The sequence below is a fragment of the Sapajus apella genome, unplaced genomic scaffold (assembly GCF_009761245.1).
Source record: "Sapajus apella isolate SASKATOON/1434 unplaced genomic scaffold, GSC_monkey_1.0 scaffold72, whole genome shotgun sequence".
NCBI classification, from domain to species: Eukaryota; Metazoa; Chordata; class Mammalia; order Primates; family Cebidae; genus Sapajus; species Sapajus apella.
Genome location: NW_022437012.1, coordinates 9,840,264 through 9,861,675, shown reverse-complemented (window position 1 = coordinate 9,861,675; position 21,412 = coordinate 9,840,264). Strand labels below are relative to the sequence as shown.

The window sequence follows — 21,412 nt, the reverse complement described above, 5'->3', positions numbered from 1 at the left end:
ATTACTGCATAAGAAAGCTAATGATACTTGAATATTGTTCTCATTAGCCTGCAACCTTGCTGACTTTAAAAAAAAATAGTTTTATTTTTATCAGTGAATTATTTTGGATATGTTACATAATGCCAGTTTGTTTCTCTTTTCAAATTCTCTCTCTCTCTCTCTCTCTCTCTATATATATATATATATATATATATATATATATATATATATTTGTTTCTTATATTATCAGCCAAGATTTTCAGTATAGTGGTGATGGAAAGGGTGCTATCCTGTACCCTTCTCTTGGTTCTTATCATAACAGAAGGGCTTCTCAATTTCCTTACCAAAAGTGGTTTGTTGCTGTTTTTTTTTTTTTTTTTTTTTTTAATTGCATTTTAGGTTGTTGCTGGTTTTAGAGAGACTCTTCTATTTCTTGTTTGCTAAGAGGTTTGCTTATTTGGTTAGTTTTAAAAGCATATATAGATATTGAATTTTGAATACTTTTTCTGTTTATACTGAAGTTTTCTTTTCCTTTAAGATGTGAATATTTCAAATATTCTAATAAGGTATCTTCGAATTCTTGGGATAAACCCTCTTTGGTCAAAGAGTATTCTTTCAATCTATTGCTGGACTCAATCTACTATTTTGTTTGGAGTTTTGCATCTGTTCTTTTAAGTAACATTGGTCTAAATTTCCTGTCCTTTGTACCACATGTAGTGAACCCTTAGCAGCTTTTCCACTTTTCCTGTGCTGTGGTTTACTGGCTTTAATGTAAAAACTATCTGTTCCTTTAAGGTTTAGTAGAATTTATCTGTAAAACTGGACCTGTTACTTTTTGAAGATCCAGTATATTTTATAATTTATGTTTTTGTAAGAATTTTCAAATTTTGTTTCTCTAGCAATACCTATTTTATTTAGGTTTTCAAATTTATTGGATTAAAGTTACTCATATTACTTGTGATTTTTAAAATCTCGGATCCATCTGTATTTAGATGCCTATTTTATTGCTAATGTTGTTTACTTGTGCTCTTGCTGTCTCTCTCAAGGGACCTTGCCCAAAGTTTGTATGTCCTAGTCTTTGTGAAGAAGTTGTGTTTGATTCTGTGGATCAGTCGATTTGCCTTCTAGATCTAAGCTCCCATCTTTAGTAGTGCCTTCGTTGCATTTTGTTCACATTCAGTTCTGCGGGGCAGGTAAATGAGCTTTATGTTTATCATTTTGGTTTTAGCTGTTAGCACTTAATTTTAATTCTGTTTCCTGTTTTATTTTTAAATGAAAAGACTTGAAATATTCATTTATGTAAGAAGCTGGCAAAGGTATTTTGTATGAAGGGTGCTCTGCATAGAGCTTCTCCATATTGTATTTTTAGGTGTTAGGTGTGGTTTTCAGATTCTGGCCTAACCTACACCCTGCCATGTGAGTACCTCTGATGGAGCCCTGATAGTTATAATTCTGAGAGGTCAGGTGATTATTCTTCGGGGCCTGATTACCAATGAGTGCTTTCAAGGGGACTTTCTCACTGAGCAGGCCATAGGTGTGCTACTCAGTGTGAGGGGCATGTATCTCCGGTTGTTCACTCAAACACTCACCTGTGTGTTGCTTTGAAGGTATTTTGTAGGTGCAATGAATGTCTTTTTGTTTTTCTGTTTTCCTTGTGTTTTTTTGAGACAGAGTTTCGCTCTTGTTACCCAGGCTGGAGTGCAATGGCACGACCTCGGCTCACCGCAACCTCCGCCTCCTGGGTTCAGGCAATTCTCCTGCCTCAGCCTCCCGAGTAACTGGGACTACAGGCACGCGCCACCATGCCCAGCTGATTTTTTATATTTTTAGTAGAGACAGGGTTTCACTATGTTGACCAGGATGGTCTCGATCTCTTGACCTCGTGATCCACCCACCTCGGCCTCCCAAAGTGCTGGGATTACAGGCTTGAGCCACCGCACCCGGCCCTGTGCAATGAATGTCTATAATCAGTTGCCTTTTAGTAAAGGAGATTATTCTTGATAATCTGGGTGAGCCTGATGCAGTCAGTTGAAAGCCCTAAGAACAGAACTGAGGTTTCCTGGAGGAAGAAGAAATTGTGCCTAGGGACAGCAACTTCAGCTTGTGCCTGAGAACTCCCACCTGCCCTTCTTGCTGGTTGGGTTTATGGACTTCAGTCAGACTCACCTAGTGAGTTCCTGCAATCATACAAGCCGATTCCTTGTAATACGTTTCTAAATCTACAAATGGTCCTCAACTTATGATGGTTCTGCTTAGGATTTTTCAGCTTTATAATATAGAAGTGATATGCATTCAGCTGAAACATACTTCAAGGACCTTGTCACCATTCTGTTTTTCACATTCAGTACAGTATTCAATGCATTATATGAGATATTCCATACTTGATTATAAAACAGGCTTTGTGTTAGATGATTTTGACCAATTGTTGGCCAATGTAAGTGTTCTGGGTACATTTAAGCGAGGCTAAGCCATGATGTTCAGTAGGTTAGGTGTATTAAGCGCACTTGTAATTTGCAGTGTTTTCAAATTACAATGGGTTTATCAGGACGTAACTCTACTGTAAGTCAAGGAGCACCTGTATGTCTCTCACTGGTTCTCTTTTCTCTGGTTGAACTCTGATACAGCCAGAAATTACTGTCCTAAAGTATTTTACAAGTTTTTGTTTCTATCCAAATTAGTCATATATATAATTTGAATAGACATTTATTCTACAAGGCTTATTGTAAAAAGAAACTCCCTCCCTAGAGTAACCATTTATAACCCCTTTCAACCTCCACACCTCTAAGTAGCATGTGCATGTTGCTGCAGCTTGATTTATTTGTTATCAGCATGATTTATGAACCTCCTACTTTGGCTGGCCCTTTAACCATTCCCCCATTGCCCAATTAGCCCTCTTCCCAGTATATTTACATCTTGGTTAGAACAAGATTTAACACTGTTGTTATTGTTGTAATTGTTATTTATAGCTGAGCCCTGTACTCTGGAGTGATTTGTTTTTTCCTTTTTTCATTCGGTTTTATGTTCCCTGTTCCTAATAAATGAATGTATAAGTCAGTTATACACACAGGGGTCTGTCTGGGCTGGGCATGCTCTAGGTTGCCTCCACAGTATTCCTCTTGGGATCCCACATGTTGGAATCCTGGGGATTCATTTTACTTTTCTCTAGTGGTATCTCACTGGATCCTATGTTGTTGTGTTTCATAGTTTACTCCATCGTTTTGGAGGAGCACATCCTGCAGTAGCTTCCTGAGATACAAGGAAAGCAAATTTTTTTTTTGAGATCTTGAGTGAAAATATTGGTATTCCATCTTCATACTTTATGTAGTAGTTTGTTTCAGTAGAAGTGAGTTTACTCTTAGAATTTTGAAGGCTTTTATCCATTGTCTTCTGATTTCTTTTTCTCTTTTCTTTTTTTGAGATGGAGTCTCACTCTGTCTCCTGGGCTGGAGTACAATGGTGCAATCTTAGCTCACCACAACCTCTACCTCGCAGTTTCAAGTGATTCTCCTACGTCAGCCTCCCAAGCAGCTGGGATTACAGGTGCCCACTACCAAGCCCAGCTCATTTTTATATTTTTAGTAGAGACAAGGTTTCACCATGTTGGCCAGGCTGGTTGAGAATTCTTGGCCTCAGGTGATCCGCCTGCCTTGGCCTCCCAAAGTGCTGGGATTACAGGCGTGAGCCACCGAGCCCAGCCTTCTTTTCTTTTTTGAAACAAGGTCTTGTTCTGTCACTCTGGCAGAAGTGCAGTGGTGCAGTCACAGCTCACTGCAGCCTAGCATTCCTAGGCTCAGACAATCCTTCAGCCTCAGTCTCCTGAGTAGCTGGAACTACAGGCACATGCCACCACGCCTGGCTAATTTGTTTTATTTTAATTTTTTTTAGAGATGGGGTCTTGCTGTGTTGCTCAGGTTGGCTTTGAACTCCTGGGCTCAAGTGATCCTCCTCCTTCAGCTCCCAAAGTGCTGGGATTATGAGTGTAAGCCACCATGCCCATTGTGTCTTCCAATTTCTAATATTTTTGAGATGAATAATGCCATTCTGATAATTAATCCTTTGTTTAAATGAGAAAAAAAACTCTGTATTTTCTCTCTGAAGCTTGTAAGATCTTCTGTTTGTCCTCAGTGTTCTGAGGATTTTGTTATTTGCCTTGGTGAGGGTGTTTTTTTTTTTTTTTTTTTTCCCTCCATGCACTGTGCTAGGCACTCAGACCCTGATTGGAACTCATGTCCGTCAGTCCTGGTTTTGCCAAAAAAAATATTTTGTTTTTGAGATGGAGTCTTGCTCTGGTCACCCAGGCTGGAGTGCAGTTGCTCAATCTCTGCTCACTACAACCTCCGCCTCCCGGGTTCAAGTGATTCTCCTGCCTCAGCCTCCCCAGTCGCTGGGATTATAGGTACTCACCACTACTCTCAGCTAATTTTTTTGTATTTTTAGTAGAGACGAGGTTTCACCATGTTGGCCAGGTTAGTCTTGAATGCCTGACCTCAGGTGATCCGCCCACCTTGGCCTCCCAAAGTGCTGGGATTGCAGGCGTGAGCCACCACACCCGGTGCAAAATTGTTAATAATCTCAAAAATTGTGTTTTCTCTGATCTATCGTCTTGGGCTTCCTTTGTTCAAATTCAGGGCCGTCAGACAACATTTAACAAAAAGAGCATTGTCCATGTCTTTTTAGGTATAAAGGGCGGTGGACTTTCTCTGACTAGCTGGATGCCCTTAACGCAGGGGAGTGTTACTTAACTTCTTTAGACTTGTAATTTCCACCTTGCAGGGATCTTGTGATGGTTATGTTTCAAATAAAATTGAATCATTTATTAAGCATTTGGAAAAAAGCCTCATATCTAGTGGTCAATAAATCAATAGTATGGGCTTGTGTTGTTATGACTGTTACTTAAGGAACTCTAGTTTGATGCTGGGGGAACAAAAGCAGGCGGCCAGAGGCCCTACTTCTGCAGCGGAGCAGAGCTCCTCTGTGTTGTGAAGGCTTTGATGAGGGAATGTTGCGCTTGGTCCTTTAAATGCCTGATGGTCACCAGGGGAGGGAGGTGTGTGAGCCCAGCCAGGGTGGCTCATCTCAGATTCCATGGCGACCTTCAGGGGTTGGGGGGCTTGTCCCCGAGACTCTGGTTCCTTATCTTATATCAGGAAACAGGAAACCGATGGGTGCCTCCTGGACCAGAAGCTGGGCTACGTCTTGGAGAGGCAGCCAAGCACCTCACAGTGCCCTCATTGTCATGGAGGCGGTCGTAGCCCTTGGCCACTGCCGCCTCGCTGTGGCTTCCTGTAACCCCACCAGCCTCAGTTTCGTGGTGCCCATGGAGCTGGGCGTCTGCTCCCTTCCCGGTGCTCTGCAGGGCCTCACCTGGCAGGTGTGACAGCCAGCCCCAAAAAGCCCACCGGCGACCCTGGTGTCTCTTGGCTGGGGAACTTCGTGGCTGCTAACATGCTTGTCTAAACATCAACTCTTGACCCTCCAGACATCAAAATGGTCTGATGCTAATTTAAAAATCATGAAGCCATTGAATGTGAATCCGCGCTAATTTGTCAATATAATTTAATAACCAGGGGAAATGGAGGGCTCAGGCTTGGCGCAGTTTCCTCTACATCTGCCAGCTTTTCTCATCTGCTGGTTGGGGGCGGGGAGGGTGTTGATGAAAAGTTCTCAAGACAAGAGTGACTGTTTTAATTTCACCTAGGGTCATAAATCAGTATTCATTTATTATTCAGCCAGCATTGGCATTTCCCTGGGTAATACGCTAACACATTGTGTGTAGTGTCAGGATGGCTTGAATTTGTCCTCATTAGGAAGGCAAAGGATGCCTTTTTTGCAGGCGTAAGCAAGCGAGCCTCCTGTTCCGCTTGCTGGCTCACATCTCATGAAAAAGGAAAGTGTCGGCCTTCGGGGGAAGGAGTGGGCTGGGATTTCAGACATGGTCTCCACTCAGTGTTTGTGGCCACAGTTCATTGTGACCTGGGTTTATGACTGCTGGTGTCACCCTTGATAAGGAATAAGCTTAAAGCAGGAGGTGACAGCTAACCCTGCAGAAAAACGTTTTATTTCTACACAAGGTTTTTCTGTGAGCAACACCATTAATAAAAACTCATCCTTGCATGGGAAATGGGAAATGTATGGGAAAATGGCGGCAGTGGTAGGGAGGACAGAGAAACTTGGTGTCACAGTGTTGGAAACTGCTGTTGGCTGATGACCAGTTAGAAACATTTTCTTTCAAGATGGGAATTAATCAGGAGGCAGAATTTGATTTACAGATGCTTACTCTCACCTCCACATCCATTTTGGTGTATGGAGTATCAGGTGGATTGACAGGGAGAGACGGTGGAGTTCGTTCCTGCCCAGCACGTTGGAGGAGGTGGAAGGTCACCTTGAGACATCCTGACCCCCGAGGTCTTGCTCTGTGAGTGGACCAGCCATCGTCAAGGCTGCTTGTAGGCTTTGACAGGAGAGGTGGTTCTCACAGCACTTTCATCTCAGCTCGTGCCATGCTCATCTTTTGACCTGAATGTGGAGATGTGATGAAGGCAGGTGGTCTCCTAAATAATGGGGCAGCATTAGACACCATCGGATTCCCTCCTATTCCTTCCCCTGTCCTTGTATCAACAACTGCCCAACACCATTGGGAACCTAAATAAAAAAGCCTGGTATATTAGTCCATTTTCATGCTGCCGATAAAGACATACCTGAGACTGGGCAATTTACAAGGAAAAAGAGGTTTAAAGGGGTCACAGTTCCACGTGGCTGGGGAGGCCTCACAATCATGGCGGAAGGTTGAAGGCACGTCTTACATGGCAGCAGGCAAGAGAGCTTGTGCAGGAAAACTCCCCTTTATAAAACCATCAAATCTCGTGAGACTTATTCACTATCAGGAGAATAGCATGGGAAAGACCCACCCCCATGAATCAGTTACCTCCCACTGGATCCCTCCTGTTGAAAAAAATGCACGCTTTGAATGAAGAGACCTTCGAAACAGGCTTTGTGTGAGCAACGTGGCTGTTTATTCACCTGGGTGCAGGTGGGCTAAGGCCGAAAAGGGTGTTAGCAAAGGGCAGTGGGATAGGCGTTGGCTTTAAGTGTTTGGGCAGTTTTTTGGGGGACGGGGTGTTACAGAATAAGATCAGTTACAGTGGTGGGGGATAGGGGCCAAGGTGTATACATGACCACAAGTTCAGTTACAATGGCAGGGTTAGGTGAGAGGTATTTACATTATCATAAGAACAGTTAAGATGGCAGGGTTGGGTGAGGAGTCTGTTGGGGGGGGAAGCTCCACCTCCAGGCGATTAGAGACAATGGCAAATGGGGGTGGAAGGGGAGATTGGTGGGGAGTGGGGGGTGGAGGGGGAAGACATCAGCTGAGGCAAGCAGCACTTTAGACTTTCAGGCTCTAGGCTTGCATATGGAGACCTGACACCTCCCACAACACGTGGGAATTGTGGTAGTTATAATTCAAGATGAGATTTGGGTGGGGACACAGCCAAACCGTATCACCTGGTGTCAACAAGGGGGCATTTAGATGGATTTATAATAAACCTGTCATGGGGAGGGCTGTGAAACAAATCGCTAGAGTAAGTAAGACTCCAGGGTGATACAGAATCAAAAGCTGATACTTGCAACAAGGCGGGTGAATCTCAAAACCATGATGTTGACGAAAGAAGTCTAAGCCCCGCTCCTCCAAAAAATTCATACTGTGCGATTCCACTTACATAAAATCTAAGAGTAGAAGAAATGTGGGCTGTGTGTCTTCCAGGAGAAAAGCTGACCTGCTCTGTTTGACCAGGGGTTCCTGAGCTAGCGTACAATAACCCACATCGCAAGTCAGCATGAGAATCCTCACCCAGATCAGATTTTGTCAGCTCTCCCCTAATTGCTTTTGATTCCTAAAATTAGGCCTGTGGCTTTCATGGTATTCCAGCCTGGTTGAGAGAAGTGGAGGCGGTAGGGTGGGTAGCGTCAGGCCTCCTAGGTGGAGCTGGAGAATGGTCGGGAGCCCTGAGCTGGGAACACAGTTCTGTCACTGTCTCTCTGCTGTCTCTGGAGGAGTCACCCCCTTTTTGCAAGCCTCAGTTTCATCACCTGCGGCAGGAATTGGATGCTCCCTAAGCCCTTCATCCTTTCTAATGCTGTATGATTTTAAGACTACCTCACGTTTGTACAGAAGGGATGCTCGCCCTTGTCTGTGCGGTCAGATTTGGGCCCTAAGGGTGTGTGTTTCCATGACTTGTTCTCTGAGATGACAGGATTAGTACTGATATACATCAAAACATTTGAGATGTAACGCCTTTGACACCCCAGGGGCCTGTCACGTTCTTGGAACCCCTGTATAAGCATTTTGTTCATAGGTTAAGGTGTTGTTTTTTACACTTTGGGGCAGTGAAGTTGTAAAATTGAAATCCAAGCATTACTAGCTCTTGGAAAAGACATTCCACTGAGATGGACTGGCCATTGGCTTTTGTCCCACAGTCTGGAATGTAGGGGGCATGTTGGGAGAAGGGGAGGTGGCATCTTCTAAGCTTTCCTGACATTTGGGCCGCAGGACTGTCTTAGTTCATTCAATCTGCGGTCACTGAATGCCTTAGACTGGGCCAGCTTACAACAAAATTGATCCTTCATGGTTCTGGAGGTTGGGAGGTTCAAGATCCAGTCACCAGCAGATTTGGTGTTCTGTAAGGGCCGCCTCCTGGTTCATCGATGGCCGTCTTCTCACTGTTCTCACGTGGGGAAGAAGCAAGGAAGTCCTTTGGGGTCTCTTACGAGGAAGGGCACTAATCCTCAGAACTGACCCCTTCCATTCCAGGATGAGGGGAGAATCCCAAGGCTGCATAAGGCAGCAACAGCCCTGAGCCTGGGTCCTGAAATGATTCTTTCCTCCAAGGCCTCTGGAGCTGTGATGAGAGGGGCTGACTTGAAGCCTTCTCAAATGCTGTCCAGGCCTTTTCCCTGTTGTCCTGGCGCCCTTTCAGTCCGGCTAATCTCTCTTGCAAGTAGTTGCTCCACAGGCTACTTGGATTCCTTCCCTACCACAGGCCCAGGCTGCAAATTTTCCAAATTTCTACCTTCTGCTTCCCTGTTCAGTTAAAATTTAACTCTTTATTTTGCTTCCACATCTGATGCTAGGTTGTCAGATGCAGCCATGCCACCTCTCGAATGCTTTGCTGCTTAGAAGTTTCTTCAACCACATTCCCGAAGTTACTACTCTTAAGTTCAAACTTCCACAGATCCCTAGAGCACAAACACAGGGCGGCCAAGTTCTCTGCTAAGGTATGCATGGGTGACCCTCACTCCAGTTCCCAATAACTTCCTCATTTCCATTGGAGAGCTCTTCAGCCTGGCCTTCACTGTCCATATTTTTATCAGCATTTTGTTCACAACTCTTTAACAGTCCCTGAGAAATTCCAAACTTTTCCTTATCTTCCAGGCTTCTCCTGAGCCCTTCAAACTCTTCCAGCCTCTACCCATTACCCAGTTCCACAGCTCTTTCCACATTTTCAGGTATCTTGATAGCAACACCTCATTCTTCGTACTAATTTTCTGTATAAGCCCATTTTTTTCATGTGTTGCTATAAAGAAATATCTGATCCTAGGTAATTTATAAAGAAAATAGGTTTAATTGACTCATTGTTCTGCAGGCAGTATAACCATGGTACCAGTATCTGCTGGACTTCTAGTGAGGGCCTCAGGATGCTTACAATCATGGTAGAAGGTAAAGGGCAAAGCCAAGGAATCACACAGTGAGAGCAGTGGCAAGAGTAGGAGCAGGGAGGCTCCAGACTTTTAAACAATCAGATCTCACATGAAATACCTTGATAATAATCCCATTATTAAGAGGATGGTGCTAAACCATTCATGTGGGATCTGCCCCATGATCAAGTCACCCCACGCCAGGCCCCACGTCCAGCATTTGGAATCCCATTTCAACATGAGATTTGGAGAAGACAAACATTCAAACCATATCAACCAAAACCTGTTCATTCCACATCATGTACAGCTTCACCATTCTGTGGGATGGGAGGGACAGAAAACTGCTCTGAGGTCCATGCTCTTCTATTTCAATAGGTATGACCTTGGGTTGATAATTCATCACAGACTTCCTGTTGGTGCTTATCCAGTATTTTCTTTATAGCTCTCTTTTAAAACAACTTACTTTCTCGGCCTTCATGGCATATTTTCTCATCTGAGGGTTACTATCTTAAAAGCAAAAGCTATGCTTACTCTGGGCTTCTTGTAAAACACTTCAGCCTATATACCAGTGCTCAGTGAGTCATTATTGATATCATTGATCGAGCATTCGTATTGTCCAGAAATTTCCCATTCCACATGGCTATGATACATACAAAACACTCTCATGAAGTCCAGGTTAGCAAGCTGAGAGTTCCTGAAAGGAGGAACTTACCAAACTCCACCCTGCACATCATGTATATACCATGCTGCTTATTCACTCCAACATGGCACATTTCTCTGTCATAGCCTTTTAAACAAACAGATCGCACTATGTTACAGTTAGTGGCTTGTGTGTCTATCTCCCTAACTAGGTTATAAGTTCCTTGAGACTAAAATGGCATCATATTTATGTCGGTCTTCCTAGAAATTCACCCAGTGCCTCCTGCGTAGTGGTTCCCAAGTGCTCTGTCAGAGCCAGTAGTGTGACTGACACGGGGCACTGGACAGCAAATGAGCAACACGACATTCTCCCGAACGTAGAGCTCACGGGCAGATAAGAAAGAGGGGTGGATAGGCCAAAGACTACAAGATGGTGCAGCAAATGCTAAGCATAGGTGTGGTGTTCAATTTTCAGCGCGCAAATCCTACTCAGCCTGGAGGAATCAGACAAGGTTTTCCGGAGAATTTGATGATAAAGAGAAAACTTGTTGAATGAATAAACAGAAGGCACTCTACTGGGTTCACTAACTTGAACTGAACATGAGACATGGCAGTGATGATAATCATATAGAGACCAGGCTTCTGCAGGCCACACCGCAGGGGCAGTGAGAATACTGATGGGCTGTCAGGAAAAGCTTAATACAGGAGAAAACGCTTGAGATATCTAGAAAAAGGGGTGTTTACCCACATCCACAGGAAGCTCCTGAGAATTAAAGCCAGCCCTCTGGGTCTGTGTTCTATCACTGACCTCTAAGCCTCTGATCTAATCTTTACAATGACTATGGTTTGATCTGTGTCCATTCCAATAATGGATATTATGAACATTATGATGTATGGGATCATATCAGCTTATATGCATAAGCTGAATTATGTAAATGTCAGTAATTATCACCTAGAAATCCCTGAGACAAATAGTATTTTTTTAAAAAATTAATTTTATTGAGATAAAATGTACATACAATAAAATTCACCCTTTACGTATACAGTTTGATGAATTGTGACAGATGTGTATTGTCACAGAACTACCACCACAATGAAGATAGAGAATATTTCCATCATCCCCAAAACGATCCCTCCTGCCCCTTTGCAGTTATTAATCACCTCTTCTACCCAGCTAACCTGCTTTCTGTCACTATAGCTTCCCTTTTCTTTTCTTTTTTCTTTTTCTTTCTTTCTTTTTTTTTTTTGGAGACGGAGTCTTGCTCTGTTGCCAGGCTGGAGTGCAGTGGTGTGATCTTGGCTCACTGCAACCTCCGCCTCCTGGGTTCAAGCAATTCTCCTGCCTCAGCCTCCTGAGTAGCTGGGACTCGCAGCACAGGCCACCACATCCAGCTCATTTTTATATTTTTAGTAGAGATGGGGTTTCACCATGTTGGCCAGAATGGTCTCGACCTCTCGACCTTGTGATCTGCCCACCTTGGCCTCCCAAAGTGCTGGGATTACAGGCGTGACCCACCATGCCTGGCCTAGCTTCCCTTTTCTTCATAGTCATGTAAAGGAAATCATTCAGTATTTAGTTTCTGTGTCTGTCTTCTTTCATTTAGCATAATGCTTTTGAAATGCAGCCCTATTCTGGTTGAACATATCTGTGGTTCATTCTTATTTATTTCTGAGTAATATTCTGTTGTCTGGATAAATCACAATTTGTTATGCCATTCACCAGTGATTGAACATTTAGGTTATTTCCAGTTTTTGACAATTATGAAATTGGCAGCTGCGAACATTGGTGTGCAAGTCTGCGTGTGGACATACGTCTTCAATCTTCTTGGAGTAGAATTGCTGAATAACCCCGTATTTAAGTTCATAAGGAATGGCCCCTCTTTATTGTAAAATGACTGTACCATTTTACATTCTCATCAGCAGCATATGAGAGTCCAGTTGCACAACATCATCACATACTTGGTATCATGTGTTTTCTTTTTTTAAATTGTGGTGATTCTAATGGGTAAGCAGTGGTCACTTACAGTGGTTTTTATGTACTTTTCCCTGTTGACCAATAATGTTGATTATCTTTCCTTGTGTTTATTTGCTGTTCTTACATCTTCTTTGGTAAAGTATCTGTTCAAATCTTTTACCTCTTTTTTTTTTTAATTGAGTCATCGGTTTTTTTCTTATTGAGATGGAGAAATTCTTAAATACTCTAGATACCAATCCCATATCAGATATGTTTTACAATTTTTTTTTTCCTGTATCATGGCTTGCCTTCATTTTCTTAATAGTCTTTCAAGGAGCAAAAGTTTTAATTTTGATAAAGTCTAATTTATCACAATTTTCTTAATGGTTAGTGCTTGTTTTTTGTCATAGGAAATAATTTGCGTAACCCAAGGTTATACATCATTTAGTTTTACAGAGTTAGCTTCACTTTGAGATCTGCAGTCCATCTTGTGTATAGTGTGAAATAGGGATCAGGATTTCTTTCTTTCCATACATGTATTCAGTTGTTCCAGTGCTGTTAGCTGTAAAGAGTTTACATTTCCCGTGGGATTGCTTTTGTGCCTTTGTCTAAAAGTAAATGACTGTATCCGAGAGCAGGCTGATTTCTAGGTTTTCTATTTTGTTCTGTTGATCTATATGTCTGTCTGATTTTATGACAGTTATCACTTCTTGATAATAGCTTTATCATAAATCAGTTTGGAAATGACTTATTTCGTAAGTCAAATAAGGAAAGGCCTCGTGTAAACCTTTGAAACTTGTTCTTTTTCAAAATCACCTTATTGTAATTCTTTTCACTTACACATAAATTTTTAAATCAACTTGTCCATTTTTATTTCTTTAAAAAAGCCTGCTGGGATTTGGGTTAGGATGGCCTTTCCATCCAGATCAATTTGGGGAGAACTAATATTTTAATAATAATTGATCACAGTGTATCTTTCCATGCACTAAAAGCTTCTTTAATTTATCTGCATAATATTTTGTAGTTTTCAGTGCACAGGTCTTACATATATGTTGTTAAATTTATCAATGAGTATTTCACATTTTTATGCTACTTTAGTGTTTCCAAAAACTTCACATTTCTAGCTAATGTATAGAAATACAATTGAGTTTTACTTATGAACTTGGTATATGGTCTTATTAAACTCACTTATAGTTCTAATAAGTATGTTTTGTGTGGGGGAGGGGTGGTAAATTACTGAGGATTTTCAAAATAGAAAATTTGTAGTCTGTAAATAAAAATGATTTTCTTTCTTTCTTTTCTATCTGTACACTGGCTAGTCCCTCCTAATCAGTGTCAAATAGAAGTAATGAAGGTCGTGGTCCTTGCCTTCTTCCTCATCATAGGAGTAACGTTCATTCTTTTCACGATTGGTTGATATTTGCTGTCGCTTTTTCCTAGATACCATTTATCAGGATGAGGATATTTCTTTCTCTTCCTAGAGTGCTGAGGAGTCTCTTCCTTCCTCGCTTCCTCCCTCTTTTCTCCATGAACGGGTAGTGAATTGTGTCAAATGCTTTTTCTGCATCTATTGAGGTGATGATATGGGCTTTCTTTTTGTTCTGTCAAAATGGGAAATTGCTTTGATAATTATTTGAATGTTTAATCCATGTTGTTTCTCTAGGATAGACCGTGTTTGGTCGTGTTGTATCATTCTTTTTATATATTGCCGAATTTGTTTTGCTGATACTTTGTTGAGGACTTTTAAGTCTGATTCATGAGAGGTATTGGTCTATAGTTTTCTTATGAAGCTTTTAGTGTTGTGGTAATGCTGCCCTCAGAAATAAATTGGGAAGTGTTTCTTCTTTTCTGAAAGAGATGTTTTAGAATTGGTTATTTCTCTTTTAAATGATTAAATGTTTGGCAGAATTTACCAGTAAAACCATTGGGGCTTGAAGTGTTATGAGAAGGATTTTCACTCTCGTTGCCCAGGCTAGAGTGCAATGGTGCAATCTCCGCTCACTGCAACCTCTGCCTCCCTGGTCAAGTAATTCTCCTACCTTAGCCTCCCAAGTAGCTGGGATTACAGGAGTGTGCCACCATGCTCAGCTTAGTTAGTATTTTTAGTAGCGACAGGATTTCACCATGTTGGTCAGGCTGGTCTCGAAAACCTGACCTCAAGTGATCCACGTTTCTCAGCCTCCCAAAGTGCTGGGATTATAGGTATGAGCCACCACGCCCAGCCTGTCTCATTGATTTCTACTCATAGTTTATTATTTCCTTCCTTCTCCTTACATGGGATTAATTTGATTTTCTTTTAATTCTTTCTTAAAGGTAAAGCTCAGATCATTAATTTTAGGCCTTTCAAATATTTTTAAGTAAATTATTTGCTATAAATTTTCCTCTAAGCACTGCTTTTGCTGTATACCACTAATTTCAATATACTGTTGTTCTATTTCCTTTCACTTCAGAATATTTTGTAATTTCCCTGGTGCCTTATCTTTTGATTCATGAGTTTTTAAGAAGTGAGTTGTTTTATTGTTTCATTTCCAAATACCAGAATATTCTAGATATCTCCCTGCTACTGATTTCTAGTTTAATCCCATTGTCAGAGAATATGCCTTCAGTTTTAATTGGTTGACATCTTTGTAATGGGATAGAATATGATCTGCATTAATATTTCATGCCCATTAAAACAGAATACGTGTCCTGCCATCGTAGGGTAGAAGTTCCATAAACATCAGGCAAAGTTGGTCGTGTTGTTGAAGTCTTCGGTTTACTGACTTTCTGTTAGTTCGTTCTGTCAGTTATGTAGAAGTGTTATGATCTTCATCTTTAATTTTGGAATTGTCTGTTTTCATTGCCATCAGTGAATGGTCTATATGTGCCATCATTTTCATACACGGACAGGTATAGCAGTAAGATAAATTCACATAAGCGGGTGGCTTGCCCAAAGGGTAGATGTGTACTTTACAGAGAAATTGTCAAATTTTTCTCTGTACAGGTTGGACCATTTTGGACTGCCATCAGAATTGTATGAGAAACTGTTTTCTAGTGGCCTTGTAATACTTTTGGTTAGGTAGACGGGATCTCACTATAGTTTTGGCTTTCATTTCTTTTATGAGTATTTGAGCCCTTTTCATATGTTTAAAATTTATGTTGTTTTCACTGTTTCTCACATATATCTTTGTCCATTTTTTCTTTGTTGGTCTTTTTCTTCTAGATTTCTATGAGCCCTTTATATATTCAGGAGATTAACCCTTTGTGATAATGTTTTCCCTAGTTTGTATTTGAGTATGATCTTTCCCCTGACTATGTTTTAACTTCTATCTTGTCAAGTATATCCATCTTTTATGGCTTTGAGATGGTTAGAAAAGGTCTTTGCTACTACAGCGTCTTGAAGGAGCTTGCCAGCATGGACATAACTTACTTGGAGTTTGCCTTTAATGTACATTTATACTTGGCTCTGAATGAGTGGCTAATTTCCTTAAATGTTTTCGATCATTCAGTGAAGATTCAACTGTGAGAAATTACAGAGACACAGTGCTGGTAACAGTGGAAACCGAAGGCTGAGCAAGGAAATCGCTGTCCCTGTTTTCACAGAGTCCACCGTTTAGGGACATGAGAGGTGACGAGGCCTTCGAAGAGGCAACCTGGTACAGTTTACAGCTGGGAACACTTCCAGGTCCTGCCACTGGCAGAGTGACCCTGGGAAAGTCATTTACCTTCTCTCCAACTGTTTCTGTGTCTGTCAGATGCCTGCTCTGACAGTGCTGAGAATTCAGTGGCATGGTAGATGTGGCTGCCCCTTGAGAGGAGTCATGGGTGGCGCAGCCTGTGCGGGTCGTGGTTTCTCATTGTCAGCCAGGCCTCCATGTCTGCTGTGGCTTCCCCACTCTCTGGAAGAAATCTTCTCAGAAACTTTCTTTTATTAAACTTGGAGACTGTCTCAGCTTGGCCTGCCAAAGACAAATGCTGTAGACTAGGTGACTTAAACAACAGGAGTTTCTTCTTCACAGTTGTGGAGACTGACATCCATGATGAATGTGCCAGCAGAGTCAGTGTCTGGTGAGGGATTCTTCCTTGGGTTACAGATGACCGCCTTCTCACTGTGTCCTCACGTGGCCTTTCCTAGGTACACATTGCTCATGGGGAAAAAGATCTCCTGTTTTCTTATAAGGGTACTAGTCTTATTATGAGACCCCTGTATGACCTAATCTAACCCTAATTGTCTTCCAAAGGCCCCATCTCCAAATACTGTCACATTGAGGTTTAGGACTTCAACATATGAATTTTGTAGGAACACAGACATCTAGCCCATAACAGGGACCGATGCCTTTTTTTTTTTTTTTTTTTTTTTTTTTTTTGAGACGGAGTTTCGCTCTTGTTACCCAGGCTGGAGTGCAATGGCGCGATCTCGGCTCACCGCAACCTCGGCCTCCTGGGTTCAGGCAATTCTCCTGCCTCAGCCTCCTGAGTAGCTGGGATTACAGGCACGCACCACCATGCCCAGCTAATTTTTTGTATTTTTAGTAGAGATGGGGTTTCACCATGTTGACCAGGATGGTCTGGATCTCTTGACCTCGTGATCCACCCGCCTCGGCCTCCCAAAGTGCTGGGATTACAGGCTTGAGCCACCGCGCCCGGCCCGATGCCTTTTTAAACATGGTTTCATAGGTAGAGTCTCGCTCTGTTGCCCAGGCTGGAGTGCAGTGGCACTATTATAGCTCATTGCAGTCCCAACCTCCTGGCCTCAAGTGATCCACCTGTCTCAGCCTCCTGAGTAGCTGGGGCTGCAAGCATGCACCACCATGCCTGGCTAACATTTATATTTTTTGTAAAGACCAGGTATCACTATGTTGCCCAGGCTGATCTTGAACTCCTGGCTTCAAGTGATCCTCCCGCCTCGACCGCCCAAAGCACTGGGATTCCAGGCATGAGCTACCATCAGCCAGAGACTGATGTCTTGAGCAGGCTGCTGACTGCATCTCTGTGACACTCTGTTCATGCCAGCCGTCAATGTGACAGCAGTGGAGAGGAGCAAGTGCGCCGTGTGCCGCAGGAGAGCCATCTGGGCCCTGGGTAGGGAAATCACAGAGCTTTTAGGACACTGAAAGCTGGCTTTGGGTCAGGGGCTTTGGCAGGTCTGTGCCAGCCTGGATCCTTCTTGGTTTCCTCCGCAAGGTGCGTCTGTTTCTGAGGTAGAGCCACTGGGCAGTGGTGAGTTGCAGCCTGCAGCTCTGGGTGAGACTCAGAGATGGCCCCAGACTCTGTTCTCCTAGAGGAAAAGGTAGTTGCTCTCAGAGCCAGTCCTGGGAGCACAGGGTGGCTGGTAAAAATAATCCGTGCTCAGGAAAAGCCTGCCTTTCGCATCCTGGCTTCTCCACATTTAAAAAATGTAGCTTCCCAATCCTAATATAGCATTCACTCTGCCAGGCACTGACTGACCCCATGATACCCCCGTATGAAGTTTTATGGCAGGGTTCAGGCAAATAAGCAGACCCCTCTAAGTGATGTGGAATAGGGGTTTGTGTCCAGGGGAGACTTTCCACATGGTGGTTGCTGGTGCAGACGTCTTGGTAAGGCGGTTGCCTCTGAGTGTGGTGTTGGCCTGAAGTCCGCAGGTGCGCAGTTGGGAAAGAAAGCTGGGCAAGGACAAACTAGCGCCCATGAAGACGGCCCAGACCTGTATGTGACCCTCACTGTCTCAGCCTCCATGACATTGGGCATCCCACGGAGGAAGCTGACGCCTTTGCCACGGAGCTATACGCACGCCTGACTCATGACTCAGCGAAGCTGGGGCAGGGGATGTGGCACGGAGAATCCCCGGGCCCCATGCTGCCCCCTCGCCCCAGGTGAGTCTGTGGAGCCACAGAACGTGCCCGGCTGAGCTGCAACAGCACTGCACCGCTGCACCTGCACCCTTCACGGCGCACGCAGGTGTCTCTGCCAGTCAGCTTCAACTCGGAGCCATGCAGGAAGGAAATTCTCGGCAACATAGTTCCAGCTGAGCTCTGCCATGCAGTATATGCAGCCACTGTGAGGGGTCTGTTATTTTTTTCCACTTTATAGGTAGGACAGTGGAGGGAAGGAGAGGTTAAGTGACCTGCCCAGAGCCACACAGCTAGTAAGTGGGGCTCCCACTTTAGTGCCTTCGAAGCTGCCACCCAGTTCCTCTACTTTTTTGCCCCAGGAAGCCCACCCCAGTCTTCAGGAGCTGGACCTCAGGGCCCTCCGGTCCATGGGGAGCTCCCCAAAGATGCAGCCCCGCAGGTGCAGGAAGCTTCCCACACACCCTTGATAGCCACTGTAGAGCTCAGTCCTGGTCTCTTGGAGGTTGAAGCTTCGTTTCTTTTCTTTTTTTTTTTTGAGAGAGTTTTGATCTTGTCACCCAGACTGGAGTGCAATGGTGCCATCTTGGCTCACCACAACCTCTGCCTCCCAGATTCAAGTGATTCTCCTGCCTCAGCCTCCCAAGTAGCTGGGATTACAAGCATGCGCCACCACCATGCCTGGCTAATTTTGTATTTTTAGTAGAGACGGGGTTTCTCCATGTTTTTCAGGCTGGACTCGAACTCCCGACCTCAGGTGATCAGCCCACCTTGGCCTCCCAAAGTCCTGGGATTACAGGCATGAGCCACCATGCCTGGTGAAGTTTCTTTACGTTTCCCTGCATTTCCCCATGTATACTTATTTCTTGGTGACAAGCTTCCTGTGTTTTTCTTACAAGAGTGCTGAGGAGGCTTGGCGGGGCTCACCGTGAGCACCTGATGCAGCCGGCAGGTGGAGGAAAGTTGTGTGTGGATGACGTATTCGGGCCCCTTAACAACAATTCCTACCTTTTATTGGCAGCTGCTGCTAGGGCATCCATTGTAGGTATTCTGCTGCCGCTTACAGAGGAGGAACTGAGGTCCAAATGTTTGTTTCCCAAGTAAGGCATGGAGCTCAGAGTTGAGCAAGTGCCTACTGGCACTGGGTCAGCCAAGCCCTGGTTCTGCAGCAACTTTAGCAGATGGAGGAAGGGCCACCACAGCCATGGGTGGCATCTCTTGAGCTGCATCTCAGGGTGGGCAGCACACCCCAGCCCCTGTGCCCCAGGGGTCTAGATAGGATCAGCACAGATTTTTTGAACCTCTGGAAACTTAGGGAGGAGGGCTTTGCAAACAGAGATGGAATGGAGCCAGAGGGGTTTCGGGTGTGGGGTAAGCACAGTGAGAATTCAGTCTCCGCATCTGGGGCCTCAAAGTTCTCGACTTTCCTGACCGCCTCAGTCTCCCACCCTGTGCTTCCTGAGTCCCATTAGCACCAGGGGCTGCTGACGTGCGAGTCTTGGGTCGTGTGTCTTAGTCAGGTCTAGCTGTGATAACAAAACACCGCAGACTGAGTGGCTCCTAAAGCACAGACACTTACGTGTCATGGTTCTGGAGGCTGCAGTCCAAGGCGCCTGCACATTCAGTGTCTGGGTGGGGCCCTTCTCCTGTTTCACAAGACAGTGCTGCTCACGTCTGCTCACATGTGGAAGGCGCAGGCCAGCCCTCTGGGGCCTCTTTTATAAGGGCACTCATCCTGTTCATAAGGGCTCTGTCTTTGCCACCTGATCGCCTCCCAGAGGCCCCACCTCCTCATCCCAACACCTTGGCGATTAGGTTTCCACATGTGAATTTTGGGGGGACACACACTCAGATCATCATGTTCACCTTATTTTCTGTGGGTGCTGTCTTCTGGAGCTAGGCTGAGTCCCTGCACAAAGGGAGCTTTGATGTGGGGCTCCTGACCCCTCCCGCTCTGTCCCCTGCTGTGTAACCTCTGCATAGAAGGGACGGAAGATTTGTCAAGAGGCCCAGTTTGGGACAGTCCTTACTGGTAATTTGAGGAGGTGAAACTTCAGTGAGGTGATTACTTTAAATAAGCTTTTAAATGTGAAACAATGGTAGATTAATAGAGTTTTAAAGATAGTACAGAGAGTTCCCTTATCCCCTCCCTCCAGCCTGCCCTCAGGCTCACACCACCCATAGCCGGCACAAGACAGAACTCTGTCTAGACTCTTTTCCTGTCCCCAGTTTCCCCGTGGATGACCTGCTCCAGGATCCAGTCTGGACGCCGTGTCGCATTTAGTTGTCACATCTGCTTAAGTCTCCAGTCTGTGACAGTTTCTTGGTCATTTCTTGTGTTTCATGACCTTGACGCATGAGGAGTAGTGGTTGGACATTTTGTAGAATGTGTCTCAGTTTGGGTTTGTTTGATGTTGTTTCACAGTTAAAATGAGTATGGATTTGGGGATGTTACACCGTGGAGGGTGAACCCAGGCTGGAGTGCAGTGGCACAATCTCAGCTGACTTCAACCTCCACCTCCCTGGTTCAAATAATTTCCCTGCCTCAGCCTCCCTAGTAGCTAGGATTACAGGCGTACACCACCACACCCAGCTAATTTTTTTTTGTATTTTTAGTAGAGACGGGGTTTTACCGTGTTGGCCAGACTGGTCATGAACTCCTGACCTCAGGCAATCCGCCTACCGTGGCCTCCCAAAATGCTGGGATTACAGGCGTTAGCCACCAGGCCCGGCCTGTTTTTCCCTTTCTATACTTTGTGTTAGATTTGAGTCTCCAAGTCCAGCCCAAGCTCAAGGGCAGGGGATAGGGCGGAGAGATTAATCTCCAACTCTTGGAGGATGGAGTAGCAAAGAATTTATGAACATATGTTGCCAAAACCACCACTGCTGTCGACCCATATTTTCAGGGAGACACTTGACCATGTAAAGATACCCTCTTGCCAGTGAAGTGGCTTTTCACATGGCTTTGTTCAGTTTTGAACATGAAGCAGGCTGGCTGCCTCTTCCCAGGTTCTGACACGCGGTTTGTGAATTTGATTCATCAAATGCGTAGGGAGAAGCTGATTTCTTTGCCTGTGTATGATGCTGCATCAGAGCTCTGCTGGCAGTTACATTTTAATATTGGGAGATCTGAAGGCTGTGTCTGATGGGGGTGACACATGGGAGCTTGAAGCAGAAGAGCCGGATGGGCCCCAATGTCAGGAGATAGTGGTGCGTACTTTTTGCCTGTGGGACTCACTCGTTTGCTTGTGAAGGTAAGGTAACAACTTAGAGGAAGCGTTAAGATAACGTCAGTAGCAGATTGTATTTTTAGGTGCTATTTTCTCTACCCATGTAT

The 21,412-nt window shown here is 44.2% G+C and overlaps 1 protein-coding gene across 1 annotated transcript in view; it reads left to right on the top strand.

The window, feature by feature from the left end:
* Positions 1 to 21,412, top strand: part of TMEM163 (transmembrane protein 163) — a 270,086-nt gene that overhangs the window by 238,793 nt on the left and 9,881 nt on the right. The gene's annotated exons all lie outside the window — the stretch shown is intronic.